Raw genomic sequence first — 11820 nt, 5'->3', positions numbered from 1 at the left:
GTCCACGACCTGATGGTAGCTGTATCTCACAGTCCGCTTTCCTTACAGGGTTCACAGGTCAGACCTTCTGTCTTCAAATGATGGAGAAGGCAAGAGGAAGACGTTAGATAAAGATGAACATGATCCATGAGGCCTGTCGTGGATCAATCAGAGAACCATAGCTGGATCATTCATAGTGCTTATGTGCCAGGGAGTTCCAGACACTGGAGACACATGGTGTGCAGGACACAGTCTCTATCCCCGAAGAGACAGTCCCAAGCTACCTTTAAATCTAGATCTTTCTCTTCATTGATACAGCACTACTCTTAAAATGACATTGTTTGCTGACATCTTTTTTTTTATTCTTACCCCCACCCAGATGTACACTAGTGTAAAAGAGAACGTGTTCTAGAAACAAATTGAAATAACAGAGCCCAGGGTAATGGTGCCCTTTTTTTCCTTGTGATTTAAGACCAACTGACTTTTGCCATGTTTCTGTGGACTCTGGTAGGGAACACCTATGAGAGCACCAGGTATTTGTCACTGGGCTACAAAGGCAGTACGTATGCAAGCCAGGCCACCTGCATGGAGAGGCCTGCTTAATTTACCAGTCAGCCTGTGCAGATACGGAGAGGTCCAGACTGAACCCAGCAGTGCGCTCACACTCAGATAAGCAAGGTCAGGCGTCCCTGGGGGCTCAGACAATTACAGAGAAGGCAGCTCATTGCCACCTCACAAATAGTTTGCAATTTACTTCTAGCTTTCTTTTGGGCTTGGGGCCAATGTTGGGAATTATATTATAATATTAATTCACACACACACACACACACACACACACACCCCACACACAAAAGCCTGGGTTCATTTTTTGTAACTATAACACATAATTTTATTAATGTAAATTGTTTTGAATTTCACTGCCTTTTAAAGCAAGAGAAGTTGAAGTTTTGCTTATTTTTGCAATAGTTTTGAAGCAGATTTTTCTATGTGTGATCTGCTGTGGCGTATAAGTAAATATTCCCTTTAATTAATGAGAGCAATATACTGCAATTTATTACTAAGTGAATACACTACTTAAGAAGTATTCTGTAGACTTTCCATCCAAGGCTGTTTTGCGGGAAAAGTTTCTTGGGGATGCTAATAATATGAAGTTTGTGTTGGAATGAGTAGGTTAGTTACCAAGAGTTATGCATATTAATGTAGTAATTTCTAATTAACAAAATGACTTAGAAACAATCTGGCTGGGTATCTAAGGACCAATATCTTTAATTGCCCTGTGATGAACTAACTACAAATGGAACCCACAGCAGGATAACAGATAGCTATAAAATCTGTCAATAAAACAAATATCATTATGCCTCTCCATCTCTGCTCACATGTTAGAATGCTAAAAGCAGAATTTTAATGGAGAATTATTTAAAAGACATTTAGTCATGTTGGAACACATCTCTGCTTATGTATGACTTGGTGAAATTTTTTTAGTCCTTCAAACTTAATCATAATGGAGTATAGTACTTACAAACATAGGTAAAAAGTTTCCTCCCTTAAAGTCTTACGTGTCTACAAGGAGAATCCAGGCAGGATTATCAGTACTCAGATCAAATATTTATTGTGCCTGTTTCTTATGCATGAACACTGTGTACTAACTAACAGTGATTACCATCTAATTAGGCCAAACAGCACTGGAAGTTAGTAAACATATTTATCACAGTTGTATTCTTGGTCTCCTCTCTCATGTTTATTATTAAACATTTTGTTATATGAAATTCGCTGAACTCTTAAATTATCTATTAGGTGATTTCTAAATATTACTTTGATGTGTGTGGATAGGAATTACCATGAGCTTATATTCAAGGTGGGGCACTGAGCAAATTTAAATTACCTTTCAGGAAGTCACAGAAGAAAGATTAAGACCCAGAGGGTAGCTAGGATGTGGTAGCTTTGGCCTCTCAGAGCCATACAGTTTTTCTAGAGTTGTTCTGACGGCAGTTCTTTGTTCTCCTTCCAGTGACAACCCTGAAAGTTCCACGTGAACTTGGTGGGGCTGGAAGTCACAGTGGCCTGCCCCATACTGACCACAGGTGTGAGGCACATGACTCTGAGTATCCCCTTTGTGTGGCTGTAGCACTGGTTCACAGATGGGCATGTGGCCAATTTGTGTCGATCACTGCATTCCCTAAATTTTTTAGCTTGGAGTTGAGTGTTTTCCTCTGGAATTGGCAACATGCTGAGAGGATGTGGTTGGCTGTCAGCTGAGGTCATCTTGGAGAAACATAAATTGAAGAATGGACTCAAGCTAGATCAAGAGGGATGAGGAAATGAGAAACTGAGTTTGGAAAACATTATTTAGATCCTGATATGCACTGCGCCTAAAGCCAGTGATGATTCTCCACCTTCTAGAAATAAGATTGCCTTTTTGGCCAGAGTTGCTTTGAGTTAGTTTCATTCATTTGAAACCCCAAGAGTTGTATCATTACTGAGGGTCACCTGTGTGTTTAGGCAACATCCACAGCATGTTTTCTTGATTAGAAATCCTAAATGTAATTAATACTCACAAACCCTCCCAGAACAGGGCTCTGCTCTACTGACATGTTAGATTCAGTTTGGAAAATAATCCTGCTAATTTAAAAATATATTGATTAATATTATTGGATACCTCTGAAAAAACAAGTTTACAGTGTATTTCTATGTGATTTCTGCTTTAACTAAACACCATGTATTTATTTAGGATTTCCTCTTGGTAGAGATAATTTATTCTGTTTGTTGAGTTATACATACTCCCAAAGTAATACAGAAAGCAATTAAAGCATGCTGGAGTCAAAGCAAAGAAGAACATCTTTTTATCTCACTCGGTAGTAAAAATACCCCCTCAGAATTGTCCAAGTTTTGTCTCAGTGGCTCCTTAAAGAATAGGTTAGCTCTGCCAGGCTTTCTCCAGCTCTTTCTGATTTAATTCCCAAACAGTCTGTCTTCTCTGGCTGACCCTTTCTTCTGTGTTTGATTAACATTAACACCTTCATCTTGCTTCATTTTGCTGTTTCTCAGACTTGATTTGATTTCTAAGTCCTCCTACCCCTAATTCAGGTTATGGCCTCTCCTTCTGGAAGGTGTCTCCTTAACACTCCAGGTCTAATCCATCCTGGGCGAACCTATACTCCAAGCCTCTTCCTCCCTTATACTAACTCTGAGAAGTCTCTTTGTCTCCCAAATCTTGTATGTCCCCTCTAAGATATGGCATTAGAGTCCTTCGGGGAGTATTTCCCAAACGTATCTCTGAAAAATAAAATCCTAACAATTCATTTTTCTCTGTTGTTTCCTCATTTGAAAAGAAAATGTAGATATCTCTGGGAGAACTAACACAAAAGTCTCACCAATAATGTTTTTGTTTGGAGAAACAAAGGAAAACGGAACAGGATATTGTGGTTGAGTGCACAACAGCTATTCCACTGTCCTCTCTATGCAGCAGAAGTGGGTGTTGGGAGATTGACCCAGCTCCAGAGAGGGAGGACACTGATTCATCTCCGTGAATTATGGTGTCTTTTCCTTACCAGCGATTGGTTTAGCACACAACTCCAGGAATAAATGACACATTTGTCCAATCAGACAGAAGAGAAGGCTTGGATTCCATGAGTTGGGTCGAGGCTCTTCCTCGCCCCCTGCCCCCTTCCCATTCTCTTGACACTTCCTGAAGGAAGCATGGGTCTTATCGGATACACATAACCATCTGATAGCCTCATGGAAAACCCCCTTAGGACGAGGCCTGCGTCTTGTTTGAACAGAGCATAAAGAGAACGAACCTGAGTGTGCCATGACATTGTCCAGCCCCAAGTTTGTCCGGCATTTATCGAGACTTCAGATAAGGGAGTCATATATTCTGTGTTGTTTAAAACCATTGGATTAGAAAACTTACTACAACTAATACAACGGGTTTATTAGTGTTCTCTTCTGGGAGAGGTTTTGAGGAGAAGGGAATAAATACAGCGAAGGAAAAGGGACAAGAAAATATTTCCTGGAGAAGCACTGAATGGGATAGGACACAGGGAAGGGAGGTCAGAACATCAGAAGACACCCCTTTCTCATTTCAAATGTGCTTGGGAGTCAGCCCTCTATCCAAGGGTGTGGAAGCTAGGATCGTTTTCCCCTTTCATCAGGGGATAAAGGCTTCTTTTCTGTCATTTTCCTTGAAACCTTCCAAATCATACTACACTGAGGCAGAGACCCCAGTGTTTCCAGGCAAAGATCCCAAGGTTGGGCCACAAGTCCAGCAAATATTAATAAGAGCTAAGTTTAACATTTACAAATCACTCTCCACCTGATGAGGGGCTTGCACAGCCTGATTTCATCTGAGACCATAAACAATTCTCTGGGGTAAATTTTTGTCCTCCACATTGTACAGACGAGGCAGCTCTCGCTCACAGAGATGAAATGAGTGGCACTGAGCCATGCAGCTTTAATGTCAAATCCAAGACTAAACGCCGGAGTCTTGACTCAGAGGCCTCTGTGGCTTCTACCCCCCCCCCCCCCCACACACACACACACACTGCTGCCCTGCTGGTCCACGTGCCCACACCCTTTCCTGGCTGCCAGCTGCTTCCTCTAAATTCAGAATCAGTTTTCCTTATTGGCATCTCTTTGGGAAGGCAGCCCCAGGGCCTTCCTTATCGGTTTGTGGTTTCTAGATTTCTCTTACCACGAAAAGGGCTTTATTTCCTGGCATCGAATCCCCTTCCTTATCCACACCCTCTTCTTCATTTCTCTGCTCCGTTTCCTGTTGGTTTTGAATTATGAATGCCCAGGGTCGACGGCTGGTGTCAATTTCTGCATTTGTTTCAAAGGAAGCTCAACGGAGTGAATTCTACACAATGGTGAACTTGGTGGGTCGTTCCATCTTAAGCAATTCCCAGGAAATGTGATGAAACTGTAGAACAGATATCCTTAATCCCAAATAACGTGAGCCAAGCGTGAATAAGCTCTGGGGTTTTTAATGACACCCGTGAGACTATTGATGTTTTGCCTCCAATATGGAAGATAGAAAAAAGGAATAGAAAATGAAAAGAAATGAAAATAACAGAGAAGGAGTGAGGCAATTAATGAAAAAAAGAAAGAAAGAAAGAAAAGAAGGAGTGAGGGAGAGAAATAAATATATATGCAATTATTTGGAGTCAAAGAGTCTGTGTATGCAACAATTTTCTGTCCTCTGTAGTTTCTGCCTCATTTTTTAGGCTGATTTGGGCTATTAGATGCTTCCTGAGGTCTTTAAATATCACTGAATGCATTGAATCAGTAATTTGTGGGATGGCCTTACATTGAGTTAGCAGCTGATAAAATGGCATATCAATAACCAGCTGACTCACAGATCCAGTTGATTTGGCCCCTATTAATGCCTATTATATTTATTTGTTGAATTTCATGCACAAAATATGGAAAAAATACAAAATAATGTTGTTCATCTCATATAGTTGTTTACTTTTCCTTCCCGAACCCTTACAAATTCAAATGGAAAGAAGAGGTCAGAAATTTAGAGGTCAAATATTGTCCCGACCATTTGTCACAGTGTATATTTGCAGTTTTGATTGTCAAAAAGCTCTCTCTCCCTGATTTAGTGAGGCATGCCATTGTTTTATTAAACCATGAATGGTTTAGCTAAGGTGAAACTTGGATGAAGGTCAGAACATGTCAAGGAGGTCATGAGAACTTTCAATTGTATTTGCTCTAGACTTTTGGTTCTTCTTGTTGCTTGTGATTTTCTTTTTTAAGAATTTCATTAAAAATCATTTATTGACTTGAACTCAAAGTTGACTTTCTTTTTTATTAGTTCTTTTAAATTATACACAATAGTAGCATATGGCAATGACACAGCCACATTGATGTTTATAGCAGTTCAATTCACGATAGCTAAGCTTGTGATGTTTTTGACCTTGAACTGAGAGCTTTGGGTTCTAGGGTGTCTATCTGTACTCAAGGAAAAATAACAGGGTGAGTTTCATATATACTTAGACCTTGTCATTTATTTGCTTATTTTGTTAATGGGGATTGAACCCAGGAGCACTTTACCAGTGAGCTATATCCCCAGTCCTTTTTAATTTTTTTTTTAAAAATTTTGAGACAATGTCTCTCTAAGCTGCTGAGGCTTGTCTTGAACTTTCAACCCTCCTCCCCCAGTATTCTGAGTTGCTGGGAGTACAGGTGTGTGCTTCTGCACCCAGCTCCAAACCTTGTCTTTTATAATCAGGTGGCAGCAACTTGTTTAAAGCATTGAGGAATAAGAGAAATTCCAAAAGAGAACATTTCACTCATCCTTACCTTTACATTTAGATGAAGTTAATCCTTGGAATCCAGGAATATGAAAATAAACTGTGTAATGGTGGGTGCTCTGATTATTTTCACTAGTGGAACTGTGAGAGTTATTGAGAAACATTAATAGCTGGATTTGATGCAAGCCTTGTGAATATGCAGAAGGTAATATAAGGAAAAAATTTTAAATATACAAAAATAGAGAGGTACAGTGTATATAAGTGAGGAAAGATATCTGCAAAGTTTAAGCATTTATTATTCAGTTGTCACACTGTATATTTGTGTAGTAAAAAATGTTCAAGAAAATAGACATGACTGTGTACACATCTTAAGTGCTGTTTCTCTGTGTTGATTCAGGGGAAGGTGGTACCTGGAACAAAGCCATACCTTGTGCAATTGTTGTGGTTTTTCATTCATGCAAGGAAAGGTTTTGAATGCCCTAGTTTGCTTTTCCTTTTTCTGGGGTTCATGATTCCCACCCCATTGACTTCATGTGCATGTACACAGGATGGCTTAACTGTATGGGTTCTGCTCCCCATCCCCTACTCGTTAATTTTCCGTCCAATCCAGACTGAAGCTTATGGGAAGGCAGGATAAGATTAGCAAATCAGGATTAGGGCAAAGGATATGAGCAAGCTGAGCTGCTGCCTCATGCTATTTACAGCTTTTCTCTCCTAAGGCTTCTGATTTGTGTGTGTTTGGCAATGGTAAGAGACATAGGGATGTCATCTTTCCAACTCCTATTTCAAAGAGAATTACAGGGACAATAGCCATAGTAATAGTCACTCTTACTTAGAAAATGATATAAATGCATTTATATTCATCATCTTGCTTAATCCTTTGAATAACCCGAAAGTAAGGTAATATTATTGCATTTCACAGGTGAGAAAAAAAAGAGAGACACAAAACACTGGGTAATGAGCTCAAAGTTGCATGACTGGTGAATGGAAGTGTCAGAATTGAAAACTACATTGTCTCTCACTAATGTCTGTGCTTTGTTACTGTACTCGATGCCTTTTTTAAAGCAAAGTCTCGAGAAGGTGGAGATGCTACGTAGGCCCCTGGTTTCAGGGTCTTTTGACATTCTACCACATTCTCTCTCTATTACATTTCCTTCTTACTTCTCTGTCCACCACACTAAGCAGAAAACCATGGGAAAAGCCAAAAGAGAGACAATTTTGAATGAAAGGAGTTATGACCAGTTTTGAAATGAAAGGAGTTAGTCTTCTAAAACAAACTGTAGAACATTGTTCTGCCATGTTGCCACGTTCTAGATGCAGGGACTTCTCTCTTTCCATGAAGCAAACATCAAGACAATTATTTAGATAGGATTTCCTACAGGAAGCAGAAGTGTGTTGTATCTCAGAATTTTGGGTACCAAAGACTCATTAGCATTTATTTGCATCCCAGGCTTCCTCTGCTGGTTTGAGCAAGTGGTCCTCAATCATTGGTATGAATGAGACTCATCCAGGGGGTGAGTCTACTGGCATTTGTATATTGTAAAGTAGTGGAAATCTTCTCTGGCTGTTGTAAAGAGCGAGGATTTGAGCAGCTATCAGAACTAAATGGAAGACTGGAGAATCAGGCCAGGAAAAGGATAAAGTCAAGGCAGTTCTGTGGGTCTCTGTGGAAGAAAGTAATTTTCTATCTACACTAAACTTGATGGTCTCATTGAATCTCAAAGTATTTAGAATTCCAAGATGGGCTCTAGATTCTCATCCCTCTCTATAACCTCCTCTTGACTGGAGGTGGGATTGTGAATATGATGGGATATCACTTCTATGATAAGGTCATTGATCAGGTGACCCTGACTTAATCAAAAGGGTGATTATTCTGGATTTGTGAGCTCTTACAAGAGGGACTGCATCTTTCTCAGGGTGATGAATTTGATGAGAAAGAGATTCTCTTAATGGCCTTGAGGAAGAAGATAGCCACGTGGAGAAGACCAGAGTCTCACCTCAGCCCCTGCAGCAATGATTTTGGCCTGTGAAAGCCCACGCTGACAAATCAGTCATGCGGTGCTGGGCTTCTGACCTCCACAAACATCAGACAATGAGCACCATTCTCAGCTGCTCAGTGTGTGGTAATTTGATTTGCAGTACTAGAAAACTAATACACCCTCTGCATACTGATAGCTCCAAAATTCAGATTTCCAGTTCAGTCCTGTCTCCTGAACTTCAGTCTGATTTTCAGCTACCTATTTGACATCTCCATCTGGGGACATGGCACACTTAACATGTCCCAACCAGGTTCATCACCTTTACCTTCTTTTAACTCACTCTTACTCCTGTCCTTCCATCTCAAAAGTGACAACTCTGTCTTTACAGTTGCCTAATGCAAAAACTTTGTATCATGTTTTATGCTCAGTCCGTCAACAAATCCTTTGATGTAGTTTCAAAATATTTCCCGAATTTACCACCTCTCACTAACTTCTCTGCTATCCCTCTGATCTTGGCCACTGTGGTGTTTCATATAGAATGGTGTAATTGCTTCTCACTGGCCTCCCCAATTTCACCTGGGCTCTCTCACAGTGTATTTTGAACCAGATTGATGGTGTTCAATGAAAGACAGAACAGGTCTCTTGACCACTTCCAACAGCTCGCTGGTCAAATGGCTTATTTGTCCTCTTTCTCTATCCCTCTCATAAAAGGTGAAGTGTGCAGTGTGCTGCCCCATTCCTTGACTTTGGCTTGGCCATGTACCTGCTTTGAGCAAGTGAGTAGAAATAAGAAGTACTTATAGTTCTATACCCCAGAGTCTGTGTGTTTGTCTTGAAGCAATAACTGACTGAGACAGGCTCAGAGGAGAGACTAAAGTGCTTCCAGTGGTCTACAGGGTCTTGCACATTCTATCCCATAATGGTCCTAATCCCTCCCTTCTTATTTCCTGCATATATGCCAGTTTGGTCTCTTTGCTTACCCTTAACCTCACTAGGCCTCTTCCCACTTAGGCCTCTGCATTTGTTTCCTATGCTGGAATCTCTCATCTCTCACAGGGCTCCCCCGCCCCCACTCTGCTTCAGGTTTTCACTCAAATGTCACCTTCTCAGTAAGAACTTTTGTACAGGTGAACCTCATTTTTCTTCTCTGTCTCCTTTTCTTAAGCTAGTTTTCTTTATAGTTAACTTACATCTTGGGTGCCTCCTCTCCCAACTTGTCAACTTCAATTACAGTGGGCACGGATTTTTGTGTTTTTTGTTTGTTTGTTTGTTTTTACTCTCGAATCTCAAATTCCTGGAATGGTGTTCAATAGTACTTATTGAATAAATGCAGGTACAAATTAATTTCTGATAGCTTTTCCAGGGTGCCACTTTTTCCCTCATACTTTAGCCCTCTTCCCAAATTATTAATATCCTAGGAAACAGGAGTCCTGGCTTGAATATGGCTTTACTCCTTGAGCAGAGCAAGTTAGAACATTCTCCTTCACAGCCTCCTAATGAGGGGGGGGGGGGGGAGGATTCCTGCAAAGGAATTTGGCATCTTGTGACCTAAACAAAGGGGAATGAGGAGTGTTACATGGGCTCATCCTCATACCCACCTAGGTCCACCTTAGTATTGCAGCTCACCCTAGATAGGAAAACACCTTAGAAAAGTCCTTTGAGAATCTCAAGGAAGGGTAAGGAAAGTGGAGACTCTGAAAGATTCTATTAGAAGGAGGGCAGTCATGAGAGAAGGCCCTAAGTTAGGAGGTGTGGACTTTTAGGCTGAGAGTAACCCATGATCCATAGCCAGCGAGAAAGTGGGATCATGGGTCCTCTGGTCAAACTGAACTTGGCCACCAACCAATGAACTCAGAAGAAGACCAAAGTCTCATTGCCCCAGCTGACACCTTGATTTTGGCCCATGAGAGCCCAAGCAGAGAACCTGCATACTGTCTTTGTATATGAGGGGAAGAGGAAACACCATTCGAACCCTTGGGAAGAAATAAGTCACAGGGATTAGGATAGGGAAACTGAGGATCAGAAGGTACCCCAGAGATTTTGAGCCTTCCCTGCTGCTGTCATCTGGAATCTCTGATCCAGCTCTTTACCACTGCTCTGACGTTTTCCCCACCGGAGCCACCATCTCTCAGATCCCTCGCCGCCAGGCCTCAGAGACCCAGTAGAGCCTCTGCTTCTCTTCCTGGCCAGAAGGGAGGAGGTGAAAGGGACTTCCATCTGCTTCCAGGGCTGCAGTGTGGCAGACACATTTTTGCTCTCTGGGGCTGGGATTCCAGCAGCACGTTTCTCATTGCAGTCCTTGGTGTCCAAGCCACTGGGATTTCAATGAACCTTAGTTGTATCGTGCACATAACAGACTTCTGTGTGTTGCTCCCAGGACCTGAAACACCCTGTGTAAGTGGGAAAGAGTATTTGGAGCAACAGACACCAACTGGCAGATTTTTTTCCCTTTCCTGTGATGCAGGGGATTGAACCCATGGTCTTGTGCATGCAAGGCAAGCACTCTGCCATCTGAGGTATATCCCCAGCCTGGTCAACTTGTTTTTTGACCACATATTGTACGTTAGAAATCATACTTCTAGAAAAGAAAAATTACAGTCTTTCTAGGCAAAGTAACTCAGTATTTAATAGCTGGTCAATCCATATCCCTGCCATTTTGGTGTAACCATCAACTTGGGATATGGCCATCATGAGCTGGAGTATGTTTTTTTTTTTTTTAAGGAACTCATTACCAGCTTGCCCTCTCCATAGCTTGGCCAATCATTATCCATCTGCAACATTTCCTGAGGTGAAATTCTGTGAACAACTGTGAACCTTTTAGAGATAGTTCTTATTTCAATTCATTTACTTCGTATTTAGAGATAATGCCTTTATTGACCTTATATTTTCACCTTCTGACATTAGTTTGGAGAATTTAACATCACATTTATGGTTTTAATACCATAGGTCTTTCTAAGGCCTGGACATTAGGTTTGAAGAGTCTGAATCTTGAATAATGATAATAAGAGACCAATAATGGTAATCATAATAATCCTCTCAGCAATAATTTTTGATACTTTATTATGTGCTAAGCACATATATAATGTCATTTAACCTTTCATACCACTGATTCTTCTCATATTAGTCAAACGGAGGTTCATTGAATGAGTGCTGACTTTGATATCAGACATGTATTGGTCTGAATCCCACCTGTGCCACCTAACTGGGTGTATGATCAAGGGCCAGTTATTTAAACCTCCCTGTAAAGTGTGGATAGCAATCCCTAATTTACAGGATTTTTGTGAAACAAAAATTAAATACAATATGTGTAAAAGAGTAGGTATGGAGTCAAATAGTCCCCTTTTAATAGGCAGTGGCTCAGAATAATGATAATAAATCCGTCACATGATACACATATCCAATGCTCTTTATTTGTGTGAATAAACAAATAGGGATAGAGTGAAAGGAAAACTACTATGCCCCAGGGCTCAAGGAGGCAATACATATATTTTGATTTTGATTGACAATAGAAATTTGTTAAACATTAACCAATTGGAAGATCAGAGAGGCTTACAGAATTCTATCTTAAAGTATGATTGTTGAATCAAAGATGGACTGACCACCAGTTA

This window comes from Marmota monax, unplaced genomic scaffold (genome assembly GCF_021218885.2).
Source record: "Marmota monax isolate L192 unplaced genomic scaffold, Marmota_monax_Labrador192_F-V1.1 WCK01_AAM20220418_F8-fsc00041, whole genome shotgun sequence".
Lineage (NCBI taxonomy): Eukaryota > Metazoa > Chordata > Mammalia > Rodentia > Sciuridae > Marmota > Marmota monax.
The sequence above is the reverse complement of the archived record's forward strand: the minus strand, read 5'-3'. Positions refer to the sequence as shown.